The following is a 14,024-nucleotide window of genomic DNA, read 5'->3' as shown; positions in this document are numbered from 1 at the left end:
CTGAAATGGATTCTTTTACTTTTTCTGTGCAGGTACTCAATTGCATATGAAACTGAACTTGCTTAACAACTGAGGGAGAGTAGAAATAGAAGCGATGAGTTTGTATCCTGGCACATTGTCATACAATTCAAACAAAGGGGCATCTACCAACTTGTAATTTTTAGGGACTGTAAACAAGACTTTCTCTTGAAGCTGAATCAGAAACAACTACTTATGTTCCTTAGGCTTTGTAATGTCTGCAGGAATATGTCGACAATGGCAGAGGTTCAAAATTTAGTCTCCACCAGTTATCAATGCAGTCATCAGTGATTCAGCCTTGGAAGACTCTATCTTGACAATCCAATATCTCCGTCATTAAGCATTTTAGTCTTTCAACTTCATCTTCTGTGTTTCGTTAACTACCAGGTAATTTGAAGAAAGTCATCCCCATGTCACATGAGGTAGCTATTGCTCATACAATCAGTACTCCTTCTACAGTCCCTTTCATGTCAGTTTTATAAAATTCTTTCCTCATGTGCTGAAATCCGTCTGCAGCAGAGTTATGCTCATAAAGGAGCTCATTTGTACCAAAAGTTTGAGTGGTAAGAGGTTGGTGGTATACTTGATCAGCTGCTTATGCTCATTGTGGAATGCCTGCTTACCCCAATCCCTGCAGCCTGTCTGCTAGCTATTGGGCAGTGCTACAGACATGCTGGTGAGCATGGCCACTAGCAGAAAGTGGAAGGAGAGCAAAAAACTAGAAAATGGGAGGTAGAGGAAACTTATCCCTGTGCAGTACAGGCAGTGGTTGTCTGTGTCCTGCTAAGCCCCATTGTTACCTGCCATTAACAGAAGAGTGCAAGATCTTATTTATATTTAATTCAGAGGTCAGCACACTTTTCTATACAGGGCCAGATAGCAAATGTTGCTCCATGTTCTCAATTGGAACTACTCCAACTCTGTTGTTGTAGTAGAAAAGCAGCTCTAAGACTATATATATATCTATATATATATCTATATCTATCTATCTATATATATATATGTGTGTGTGTGTGTGTGTGTGTATATATATATATATATATATATATATATATATATATACACACACACACATATACATTACATGGTATACCACTGAATATTCTTTTCTCTCTCTAGGACCTTGAAAGCTAGGCACCTAGGCAAGCCGTCTACCACTGAACTGCAGTGTAGTAGTGTAAATATTTATAGCTGTGTTATTATTATTATTATTTTCCAGTTATTTAAAAGTGTAAAAACCATTCTTAGCTAAAAAGTTGTACAAAAATAGATGATGGGCCAGATTGAACTGCATACTGTGGCTTGCTGGACTCTGCTTTAAACCATTCACTTATTAAGCATATATTGAATTCTTTATATGGAGATGGGCTGGGCACTGGGGAGTTCCAACCTCCTAAGATGAGACAAGTATAGTAAGAACTATGATAAAGGTATACTTACAAGGTATAGTGGGAAAACAGATATGGCAGGTTCCTTTGTTTCATGGATGAATTTGTGAAGGTACTCACAATAGAAAAGGTTGTTGTTGAGTTGCCAGGCTCTTCGTGTAGGAGAAAGCATAGCATTACTAAGGCAGAAAAGGAGGACTGATGCCAAGAGATGAACTTTGTTGAGAGTAGGGAAATGGGGAATTAGTTTTTAGAAAATTTTCAGCCAGGGAGTAATATGATCTGATTTTTGTGTTTTAGAAAGATATGCTCTGGAGGATGGATTTGCAGGGAGGAGAATAGGAGGGGATCGGATAAGTTACCATAAGATATTTGCTGTAGTTGTAGGGGCAAGTAGATATATTTTGGTGATTGTTTAGGCATAAGGATTGTGGAAGAAGGGAAAATTTAAGAAAACTCTTGGATTTGTCGTTTCATCAAGATATATATAAAGGACAGAGAAGTATGCTTTGAAGGTGGGTGCCAGAAGTAGTTAAAAAAGAAGTGTCTTTGATTTTCACCTTGTTGGGCTTGAGACACCTGTAGAGATGTTAGGGGGGCTAACTTGTGAGATTGAGGTCTGCGATAAGATGAATCAACCCATAGCAATAAAGTTAACTGCTCAGGCATGGTGAGAACATACAGACTGGGAAGATAAAAAGAGTAACCATCAAACCCCGTGGAACACTTAAAATTGAAGGAACAGGAGACTGACTGAATGGAAATAGCACAGAGAGTAGAGGAACTGGGAAGGAGTGTTGGTGGTATTGAAACTTGGGATGGTGGTTTTTTCAGAAGGAAGATATGCTTAATATTGGTGCAGAAAAGTCAAGAAACTAGCGAATAAATTGTTCATTGGCCTGCGGCCTTGGAGTGGGGATGGTTGTAGAAGTTAATGAGCAGTTTCAAAGGAGTAAGCTGGAGACCAGATTGTAATATGTTAAATCCTGAGTGCGCACGAGAAATTAGGGACCTTTCTCAAAAGAATTTTTTCTGTGGAGGGAGAGAGAAATGACAATAGCTGGAGGTTTCTCTAGCACCTAGATTAGGGTTTGGCATATAATAGAGATATCTAATTATTTCATCCCAATGACCTACAGATCTCCATTTGAATACCTTATGATATTTTTTTCTCCTTTTTTTCTTTATAGTAGTACTAAAGATTGAACCCAGGCCTTTAAGTGCTGTATCACTTAGCTATATTCTTGACCTCCATTTGAATTTCTAATAGGCATCTCTAACTCAGTACATTGGAAACAGAACTCTTGACTTTTACTGAGATGAGACCTGGGTTCTCCCTTTCTCATCTCAGTAAAATGGCCCACTTCTTTCTACTTAACTTTTACAATGATGACCAGGCTGCAATCTTTGGCTCCTTTTCCTTTATCCTACATCAACATGTCCTGTTGGCTCTGTCTGCAAAAGTATACCCAGGTGAGGACTGGGGATGTGGCTCAGTGGTGGAACATGTGCTTAATATGTGGGAAGCCTTGGTTTCAATCCCATGAAATGAATGAATGAATGAATGAATAAATGAACGAACAAACTGACAATCAACTATACTAGGCATTATTACTGAAGCTGGGAATAGTGATGACAGCTAAGAAGTTCATCTCATTGTAGAGCTTACATCTTAGTAGAGATGAGGGCCAGAGATGAAATGTATGATTTTGGATGGTGATAAATATTCTGAAGAAAAATTCAAAGACTAAAGATTAAATAATTATGGAAATTAGATGGGTAGTTTGTGTGGGCTACTTTAAAGAAGATGATTTGGTATTTCAGAGGAGGTTAGATTAAGATAGGTGGAGGATAAAGGTAGCTTGAATGGTGAGAGGTGTTCTGAGTGGCTGTGTGTGTGTGTGTGTGTGTGTGTGTGTGTTGCAATTGAATCCAGGGCCTCACACACGTTGAGCACATGCTCTGCCACTGAGCACTTAACCCCCAACCCTGATCTGGGTGTACTTTGTAGGTAGAGCCAACCGGACTTCTGGTGTAATGTAGGGGAAAAGACGTGACCAAGGGTGACAGCTTGGTCATCCTTGTGAAAGCAAGTTATGAGAAGAGGGCCAATTATTGAAATGAGCAAGGCAGGAGGAAGGGAGGAACATTTGGAAGTCAGAAGTCGGGAATTCTGTTTCCAATGTATTAAGTTATATATGTCTGTTAGATATTCAAATGGAGGTTTGTAGGTCATTGGGATGAACTGTAGTTTAGTTGGTTGGGTAATGAATATGAATAAATTCGTACTGAGCAAAAACCTTTAGGAGTCTTAAAGTCAAGACAAGATGTGATTATTTTGCCCTTCTTTCCAGTTTATTGTGGCTTGAGTTTACCAGACCTTTTAGAAGATGACTAGTTTGGAGGCCTGTGAACCTTATCTTTTTCTCCATAGTAGCAGAAGAGAAGAATCCTAGAGGTAGAAAACCCACTTGTCTCTTAATGCCAGTGTTGTAGCTGTGTAGGTCTGATTTTGTAGATCTCACTGTGCATATTAGGCCAGTTTAACAGCTGGATAATGAATTAATTTATTTCAGTCCTTTTCCTCCAATAAAATCAAGAGGAAGATAGAATAAGACCTTTTGGTCCAGAAGGAAATCAATTGCAGCAGCAGCCTCTACCTACTCCCATTCCTGCATCTTTACCTCTAGCTGTGGTTTAGAAAGGCAGAGTCACACATACTTATTGAAATCATACCTTAAGTTTGTGACAAAGTCAGGACTAGAATCTAGATCCCATTATTCTTATTCCAGCCCATTTTCTATACAGTACAGAGAGAGCACTGAGAGAACCCAAACTTTGGCCTCAGAGAGAATTTATTAATTCATAGATATCCCAAGGCCAGACTTCTATAGTGGATAAAGTTTTCCTATTTACTATGAAATTTTTACTCAGATGCTGAATATTCAGTGCAGTTAGGAATAAAGCTTTGCAGCTTGTTATGGTTTGGAAGTGAGGTGTCCCCCCCTAAAAGCTCATGTGTGAGATAATGCAAGAAGGTTCAGAGGAGAAATGAGTGGGTTGTGAGAGTATTAACCCAATTAGTGAATTAATGCCCTGATAGGGATTAAACGAGTGGTAACTGAAGGTGGATAGGGTATGGCTGGAGGAGGTCTGTATTGGGGATGTGACTTTGGGGTATATATTTGTATTTGGCAAGTGAAGATCTCTCTGTCTGCTTCCTGATCATGTGAGCTGCTTCCCTCTGCCACACTGTTATGCCATGTTGTTCTGCCTCACCTTGAGCCCCCAGAAATGGAGGTGGCTGTCTGTGGACTGAGACCTGAAATTATGAGCCCTTAAATACACTTTTCCTCCTCTGCAGTGGTTCTGGTCAGGTCTTATAGTTACAGCAGTGAAAAAGCTGACTAAAATAGAGCTAGACTTCCTGGTTTCAAATGCCAGCTTGGTTACTTACTATGACTTTGGATAAGTTATCTCTTTATGCTTCATTGCATGAAATGGGCATAATGCGTAGCAACTTGAGGGTGGTTATATTTGGTTATTACAGATAAAATGTTTAGAGTAGTGCCTGGCACATGGTAAGCACTTGTTTTTTAGCTGTTGTGTCTTCATCATTCTCATCTTGGATATAGAAATATCTGTCTGTCTTCCTTAATTCTTTGCAGATAGTTTTCAAGTTCTATGTACAACATATTTTGAAATATATATACATTGTGGAATGGATAACTCAAGCTAATTAATACATGCAGTACCACCTCAAATTTATTCTTTGTGGTGACTTTCCATATAATTTGAGTGCTAATAACATAAAAGATATCTTTCCTTATATAAAATAATGGTCCCTGCTCTTGAATGAGGCATTTATTACATTCTAATAGGGAAGGAAGTTTAAAAACTAGATATATTACAAGGCTTATCTATTTAGAATTATCATGCAATGAGAGCAATAAATATTTTCTTTCTTTTCTGACATTATGTCAATTCAAAATGTGTTCAGATGAAGGCCAGGGGACTAAGAAGGGGTTTGTCTGGATAGAGTAGAAAAAGACTTTCCAATCAACAAAACTGGCTAGGGCAGGAAAACACAAGGGAGAATTTGTGAATAATGAGAATAGTTTTAGAATCCAATGGAGCTAAACCAAGGCCAAGTATAGCAGCTATATCTCTCTTTTGGTTGTGTTTCTAAATTGGTGTATCAAAGTGTCACTATAGACATTATCAGAGACTGTCATTGAGTCCTTATGAACATGATAGATATGTCAGATGGCATAAAAGGAACTTTGCATTGATTGAATAGTTCACATAGTGTTGTGTCATATAGATGACTGTCAACTGGGTATAACAATAGCACCTCAGATGATTCTGTATCAGTTTTTTTCTAAGATGGTTTTTTAAATCAACTTAGAGTCTGGGGATGTAACTGAGTGTTGTAGTGCTTGTATACACAAGGTCCTGGGTTCAATCCCCAGCACTGAAAAAAAAAATGGCTAACACATATTTCATATACTCCCTTGTTCTGTTACCCATCTTCAACACATCACATTTTACCTTTTTTTTTTTTTTATTGCCGAGATTGAGCCCAGGGCCTCATGTCAGGTAAGTGATCTACCGCTGAACTTACACTCCCAGCCTTTTTGCTGTTTTTATATTAATTTCTTCTGCTTTTTTGAATTTGAGTATTTTAAAGCAAATCTCAACCCCACATGTCATTTTACTTATAAATGTTTCAGTATTTATCCATAACCAATATTTGTGTATGATATTTTTGTTTTGATATTGAGGATTGAAACCATAGGTGCTTAATCACTGAGTCTTATCCCCAGCCCTTTTAAATTTTATTTAGAGACTGGGTCTTGCTGAGTTGCTTAGGGCCTCATTAAGTTGCTCATGCTGGCTTTGAATTTGCTATTATCCTGCCACAATGTGAATACACAAAATTAACAATAATTCTTCAGTATTATCTAATACTGAATTCATGTTCAGTTTTCCCATTTGTCCAATATGTCTTTTTAAAGTTAGGTTGATAGCCAAAGCACAGTGGCACACGCCTGTAATCCCAGTGGCTTGGGAGGTTGACACAAGAGGATTGTGAATTCAAAGCCAATCTCAGCAATGGTAAGGCACTAAGCAACTAAGTGAGACCCTGTCTCTAAATAAAATACAAAATGGGGCCAGGGATGTGGCTCAGTGATCGAGTGCTCTTAAGTTCCATCCCTGGTACTCCCCTACCAGAAACAAACAAACAAATAAATAAAGTTATGTTGTTAAAATCAGGTCCGCATACTTCATTTGGTTGGTATGTCCTTTGAAATGTATACGAATATATGGGTTGGGGATTTAGCTCAGTGGTAGAGTATTTGCCTAGTTATGTTCCAGGCCCTAGGGTTTGAACCCCAGCAATGCAAAAATAAAATAAAAAGTACACTATTTTATAACAGCCCTTTACTTCCCTTTAAAAATGCTATTTATTTGCTAAGAATATTAGATCATTTTTTGATAGAACTTTCTACATTCTGGATTGCATTTTTAAAAAACATTTAAAAAATTTTTAGTTATAGATGGACACAATACCTTTATTTATTTATGTGATGCTAAGGATCACATAAATAAATTAAATAAAGTGCCCCACATGACTCGAGTGCTCTACCACTGAGCCACAACCCCAGCCCCTGGGTTGCATTTTTATGATACCATTTTAGCCTATTCTTTCACAAATGCCCTGCTCCCCATATTTCTTTTGAATGGTATTCAATTCCTGAGGCCTGACTCAGGTTTTTTGTTTTATTATCTTTGGTAAGAATATTTCATAGGTACTTAATATTTTGTAGTATTCATTTTTATATAATATGGAGAGGCCCATAATGTCTAGTGGGTTGGGCTGTCAGGCTATCTCTTCACTGGTGGCCAGGGATATGGATCCATTGTTTCATAGTGATTAAAGATGTTGATTTTCTTATCATTTTTGTTTTTTTATTAGAATTCTACAGAGAACTCTACTCATACTTTAGAATCAACAGAATGCTCTAATATAAAGGAAAAAATAAAAATGAAATAATGAGTAATGTCTTTCAAATTATAAATGCTCAAGGGGCTGGGGATTAGCTTAGTGGTAGAGTGGTAGAGCTCCTGGTTTGAACTCCAGTAGTGGCTGGGTGTCACATTCCAAGCAACTGTATTATTGATGATTTAAGTGTGTGTTAAAATCATGCAAAATTAGTATTTATATGTAAAATTGAGCTTGATTCTAAATTCAAGAAACTATAAATAGATTTTTCTGTTGTGACATTTCAAAGCATGGGAAGGTGGGACAGTTCTTCATTGATTAGTATTATTGTCCATCACAACAGGTTTCTAGAATCCCTGATAGTGACCTTCCAAGTGTCAACATGACAATTATTGTGACAACCAAATTTTCATAGTACCTGTTAGGAAGTAATGTTATCCATGTCAAAAATCCCTGGTCAAATGAATATAATGAGACTATTAAGTAATTAATATAAATATTTGAAAATAGGAGATTAAAATCATTGCTTTTTTGTTGATATTACTTTATACCATAAAACTCGAGACTTTAAAAATTATTAGAATTAACAAGATAATTTAATAACTGTCTCAATATATGCCTAAAAATGACAATTGCTAGGTCATAGGATAAGTGTACAACTTAATTTTTATTTTAAGTTTTTTTGGTTGAGTCATCCGCCTCCCATAGAATTGCTTCTTTCCGATTAATGAAGGCTTTAACATTAAAACCTGACTACCTTGAAAGATTTTCATTTTCATGTAGATATATCATTTGGATTTCTGTTCATCTGTACTGGGGATTGAACCCCCTGCTACTAAGCTATATACCTAGCCCTTCTCTGCTTTTTCCTTTTTTAAAAATTTATTTTGAGGCAAGATTTTTGCTAAAATGCCCAGTCTGACCTCAAATTTGTGATCCCCCTGCCTTAGCCTCCTGATTAGCTGGGATTACAGGTAAGCACCTCCACTTCTTTACAGGCAAGCCCTCCTCTGCCTTTTCTTATGCATTCTGGATTTCTTCGTGTGTCTAAAATGACTGGTGCCATACCCATGGTTTTTCTTGTTTGCTTTTAAGCAGAAAAGGTATTTTTGGTTGTTTTAAACACAATTGAGGGAGTAACTTGAAGATGGCATAAATGTAGGAAGTGAGAAAGATGAAAGCATCCACTTCAGGGAGAGGAGGACATGGGTGGGATGAGTGGAGTGGGAAGCGAATCACAGAGTAAGACTAGAGCTCCACAGGGGTTAGACCTTTATGTAGGAAATGGCAAATGAGTCTGAGGGTCCTTGTAGGCTGCCCATACACAAGTGTTAAAAGACTTTGGAGCCAGGCATGATGGCTCAGCAGAAAGATCAAGAGTTCAAAGCCAGCCTCAGTAAAAGCAAGGTGCTAAGCAACTCAGTGAGACCCTTTCTCTAAATAAAATACAAAATAGGGCTGGGGATGTGGCTTAGTGGTCGAGTGCCCCTGAGGTCAATCCCTTGTACCTCCAAAAAAATAAAAATAAGAAAGACCTTGGGAAGTACTTCAGTGTGATTTTGCAAAATTATTTGTCCTTGGCTCACAGCAAAAAGTTGATTTTTTTTTTCCCCCTGCCAGACTTAGCACATGTCTGTAATCCCAGAGGTTGGGAGGCTAAGACAGGAGAATCACAAGTTCAAGGCCAGCCGCAGCAATTTGTGAGATTTTGTCTGAAATTTAAAAAAAAAAAAAAAAAAATCTCAGTGGTTAAGTGCCCCTGTGTTAAATCTCCAGTAACACTCTCACCCCAAAAGAAAACACCCCAAAACTAAAACAACAACAAAATTTTTTGTAGCATCCAGAAAGCACATACCTAATAAAAATAAAAGTTTAGTGAAATAATACCCTATTTGGGGCTGGGGATGTGGCTCAAGCGTTAGTGCGCTTGCCTGGCATGCGTGCGGCCCGGGTTTGATCCTCAGCACCACATACAAACAAAGATGTTGTGTCCGCTGAGAACTAAGAAAAAATAAATAAATATTAAAATTCTCTGTCTCTCTCTCTGTCCCCCTCTCTCTCACACTCTCTCTTAAAAAAAAAATAATACCCTATTTGAAGTATATTTTGATAAGTTTCAATTCAGTTCAATTTTTAAGAAATTCTAATTAGATCCACTAGATTAGTCATTATTTGTGGGGAGCCAGTGCATCATTTAGTTCTTTTCTTTTCTTCTTTCTTTTTGTGGCACTGGGGATTAAACCCAGTAGTGCTTTACCACTGAACTATATCCCTATCCCTTTTTATTTTTTATTTTGATACAGGGTCTTGCTGAATTGCTGAAGTCCTTGCCAAATTGCTGAGGCTGACTTGTGATCTTCCTGCCTCAGCCTCCCAGGTTGCTGGGATGTGACCTGGAGCATTATTTAATTTTATAACAAATATTTTTAATATGTATTGATTATCCTGAAATAAAATGAATAGATTGTAACTGCCTTACACATTACAGTGAAGTACTCAAATGCCTATATTTCTGTGTAAGAAATAAGCTTGGTTTGAAAGGATAAAAACATACCTATTAAAAAGTGGGATATGTGGATAGATACTAGAATGGAAATTGTTAGGATGAATAAAAAAGAACGATTTGTATATAGTAAGAAAGAAGGGCATCTTTTTATATATATATATATATATATATATATATATATAGCATAAGACAAATTATAGACTGTCAACAAGGAGAAATAAAAGTAGTATCAAGTAGTCACCAACATGTTTGACCTTATTTGTTAGTGTCAGAACAATTCCTTGTGAAATAATCTCATGGAAAACCTGATGGAACTCGCCTTTGTCAACCTATATGCATCTGTGATATTTAAACCTATCCTTTTCTAGGTGATGAGGAATAAAGAATAAATTGGAAGAAGGAACAGCAATAACTATGTGTTAGACTTTAAGAGACCTTATTAGAGTAAAAAAAGGAAAAATAATAGCAACCCCAAAGTAAGTTTATTTTTACAACATAGATTTCTAGTCATTTTGTCAGAAATTTAAAAAAAATAAAAATTAAATATAAATTGCATGATATTGATGTAAAATTTTCAATTTTTTTTAATCAAAATCTTTAGCAAGAATCCTGTGTTTCATAAGTCTGTACTAATTTAATGTTTGGAGATAAATCTATTCAGCAGAGTCTCTTGCATATTTGGAAGTTATAGCTATAAAAGCATTCTGTATAGGTAATGTACTGTAAATTCAGCCTCTGCAAATGATTTGTCATCACATTTTTTGGGGGGGAGGATGCTGAAAGTCTTTAGTAAGGCTCTAAATGAAGCAAAACGATCTTAAATTTATGAATAATGACAGTATCAATCAGGATTCTCCAGAGACAGAACCAGTAGGATTTGTATATATAGACAAGTGAGAGAAGTAAGAGGAATTGACTGACATGACTGTGGAGGCTGAGAAGTCCCTTAACAGACTAATTGCTGGTAGCATGGCCCAGTCTAGGTACAAAAGCCTTAGAACCTGGGAAGCCAGTGATGTACTTTTCATTGTGAGGTCAAAAGCCAGAGAACCAGGAGGTTGCTGGTTTAAGTCCAGAGTCCCAAGGCTGAAGAATACATAGTTTTCAATGGGCAGGAGAGAGTAGAGTGTCCTAGCCTCAGGAAAAAGAGGAATCCCTTTTCTCAATTTTTTATTCTCTTCAGGTTCCCAGTCCATTGGATGATAACTTCCCACATTGAGGGAAGATTTTTCTCACTCAGTTCACTGACTCACACACCCCTCTTCTCCAGAAATATCCCTCAGGGAGGGAGGGGAATAGCACATAGGTGCCTAGCAAATGTGAGGGAGCCCAGGATTTCATTCCCTAGCATACAAAACAAACAAAAATGCCTTCACAGAGCATCCCAAAATAATGCTTTCTTTACCAGTTCTATGGGTATTCCTTAATCCAGTGAAATTAACACCTCAAATTAGTCTTTTTTAAAATTTATTTTTATTTTTTCAAATTTTCTGTGCATTGCAAGAAATCTAACATCTTTGGCACTTCCCCCCAGTGCTACTTGACCCTCAGTCATTGTGACTACCAAAAAATATCTTACACTTCCTAGTTCTATGGTGCCCCTTGGGAGTGGTAGTGGTACCTCCCAGTTGAGAGCTACAGTGACTTAGTTGATTTCACTGGGTTATGACCTGTAGTTGTAAAAGCTGGTAGAATTGATTATAACATTATTGCATAGACAAGATTGTTACTTGTCCATTGTTTCAGTTACTTTGTTCTTAACATTTTCATCTTCAGATTCCAAAGTAAATATTGATAGGCCCAGTAAATTTTTTCAGCCTCCAATTTAGATGGTACCCAGGTCCTGAGAAATAAGCAGAAATCTTTTCAAAAGCAGGTTTCAGTTTGTCTTTTAATTTCTAAGAACCTATTCATTGACAGAGCATGTACTACCTTATAAGAGAATTATCCTTTGAACCAGAAGCATCTTTTAAAAATTTTTTAAAAATAAACTTTTTATTTTGGAGTAATATTCCATTTACAGAAACACTGAAAAGATAGTTTAGATACTTTCCATGTACTCACTTGTTTTCCCTGAATGTTAACATCTTTTATTACCTTGACACATTTGTCAAAACAGAAATCAGACTGGGGGTGTAGCTCAGTGGAAGGATATCTGCTTAGCATTAGCAAGACCCTGGGTTCAATCCCCAGCTCCAAAACAAATGAACAACTAAGAAACTTAAAAGTTGGTCTGTTATTACTAAGTAAATTCTGGATTCCAGTTACACCCACTTTCCGCACTGTTAACCTTTTTCTGTTGCAGAATCCAGGATACCATGATGCATTTACTGCCTCCTAGTTTTAAGCTCAGTAGCTACAGAGTACTAGTTATTTTTGCTAAGGCTATGTAGAGCTATCACATCCCCATAGCATTGCCTCCTCTTAGCTCTTCTACTTAATGGCCCATTCTGCCTTTTAGTTTCTCTTGACATAGTTTCTAGACCCTTTGCCATTCAGTCATTATGCTGTACTATTTACCATTTAAAATAAGATACAAAGAACTGAATGTCATTCTTCACATAAAGTCTGGCAAGAGTAAATATTGTAGAAATTATTATAGTTACATAGCTTGTATAGCTGTTAATTCAGCTTAAATTTGCTTGTTTGCTGGCTTTTGAAATACCTGCATCCCATTTTGGGCTAAATGTTGACACTTATATTCTCCTTAATTATTTTTTATCCAGAATTTAAATGAATCCCTTTTAAAATTAATCTTGTTTTGGTATCTTCATTTCTTTCTCTTCTACTCTGTCCTTGGTATTTTAACTTTGTTTTCTTTCCCTCCTTTCCTCCCTTTCTTCTTTAACCCAGGGTCTATCTAGTACATGCTAAGCATATGCTCTACCTCTGAACTCTACCCCCTAGTCCTGATTCTTTTATGCATAAGTTTATATAGTCTGATGAGTTCAACCAACTGTGGGTTGAAAACATTAAATAAGTTTTATCTGTATTAAACCTGTACAGACTTTTTTGGGGGACAGTGTTGGGAATTGAACCCAGGGCCTTCAATATGCTAAGCCAGTGTTCTACTACTGAACTGTACTCCCCAGGGCCTTGTACATGCTAGGCAAGCACTGAACTACATCACAGCCCCTCTTTTTAGAATTTTAATTTGAGACAGGGTCATGCTAAGTTGCTGAGGCCTTAGGCTTGGTATCTTCTTGCCTCATCTTCTGAGTGGCTGGGATTATAGTCATGTATTTGCTATTTTAATGATATGTGGCCAGCCAATTCTTTCCTTTGAGAATAGAATTGTTCTATATGTGTGAGGAAAGTGTCATGCATTCAGAAAAGTGTATAAACAGTATGTATTGAGGGAAAAAAAAATAAAGCAAGCATCAATGGATCACTGCTCTTATTAAGAAATAGGACATCTCAGAAACATCTTTTTATTTATTTATTTATTTTTTCTTTTTTTCTTTTGGTATCAGAGATTGAACTCAAGGGTGCTTAACTACTGAGCCATATTCCCAGCCCATTTCATTTTTTATTTTGATACAGGGTGCTGCTTAATTGCAGAGTCTGGCCTCTAATTTGTGATTGACCTGCCTCAGCTCTCCGAGTTGCTGGGATTATAATCATTTGCCACTATGTTTGGTTACTCACAAACATCTTCATAACCATGAATTGGAATTCTGTCTTAATCATCCTCTCACCTTTCTCTGTAGTTTTATTTCCAACACATAATATTTATTCCTGTCTAGGCTCTGTGCTGTTAAGTTACTAAACAAGGAGCAGAGAGCTCATGTCCCATTGTGTAAGGGAAGGGTAGTTGAACCCTTAGATGATGCTCCTAGGAAAAGGGAACCTGAGCAAGGTCTACCTTCAATTCCCCAGGAATTCCTGAGAGACCCTTTGAAGAAGTCAATATATAACCTCATTTTATGAAGAAGTCATAAATGGGCCAGATCGCAAATGGTCCTTGGAAACTCAGGACTCATCCTGGAGGGAGGGAGCTGTGGCTGGACTGTCATTGGATCAAGCTGGATTTCTAGCAGAGATGTGGTCAGAGAGCTCCTGCTCACTGTGGCCTATCTCTAGCTCCTAGGAGCAGGTTAGAGCT

At 37.3% G+C, this 14,024-nt stretch overlaps 1 protein-coding gene and 1 pseudogene across 1 annotated transcript in view; one reads left to right on the top strand and one right to left on the bottom strand.

Moving 5' to 3' along the window:
* Kcmf1 (potassium channel modulatory factor 1) overlaps positions 1-14,024 on the top strand; it is a 76,601-nt gene that overhangs the window by 16,082 nt on the left and 46,495 nt on the right. The gene's annotated exons all lie outside the window — the stretch shown is intronic.
* On the bottom strand, positions 37-12,239 carry LOC110599184 (cleavage and polyadenylation specificity factor subunit 5 pseudogene; annotated as a pseudogene).

Source organism: Ictidomys tridecemlineatus, chromosome 12 (genome assembly GCF_052094955.1).
Source record: "Ictidomys tridecemlineatus isolate mIctTri1 chromosome 12, mIctTri1.hap1, whole genome shotgun sequence".
Lineage (NCBI taxonomy): Eukaryota > Metazoa > Chordata > Mammalia > Rodentia > Sciuridae > Ictidomys > Ictidomys tridecemlineatus.
The sequence above is the reverse complement of the archived record's forward strand: the minus strand, read 5'-3'. Positions and strand labels throughout refer to the sequence as shown.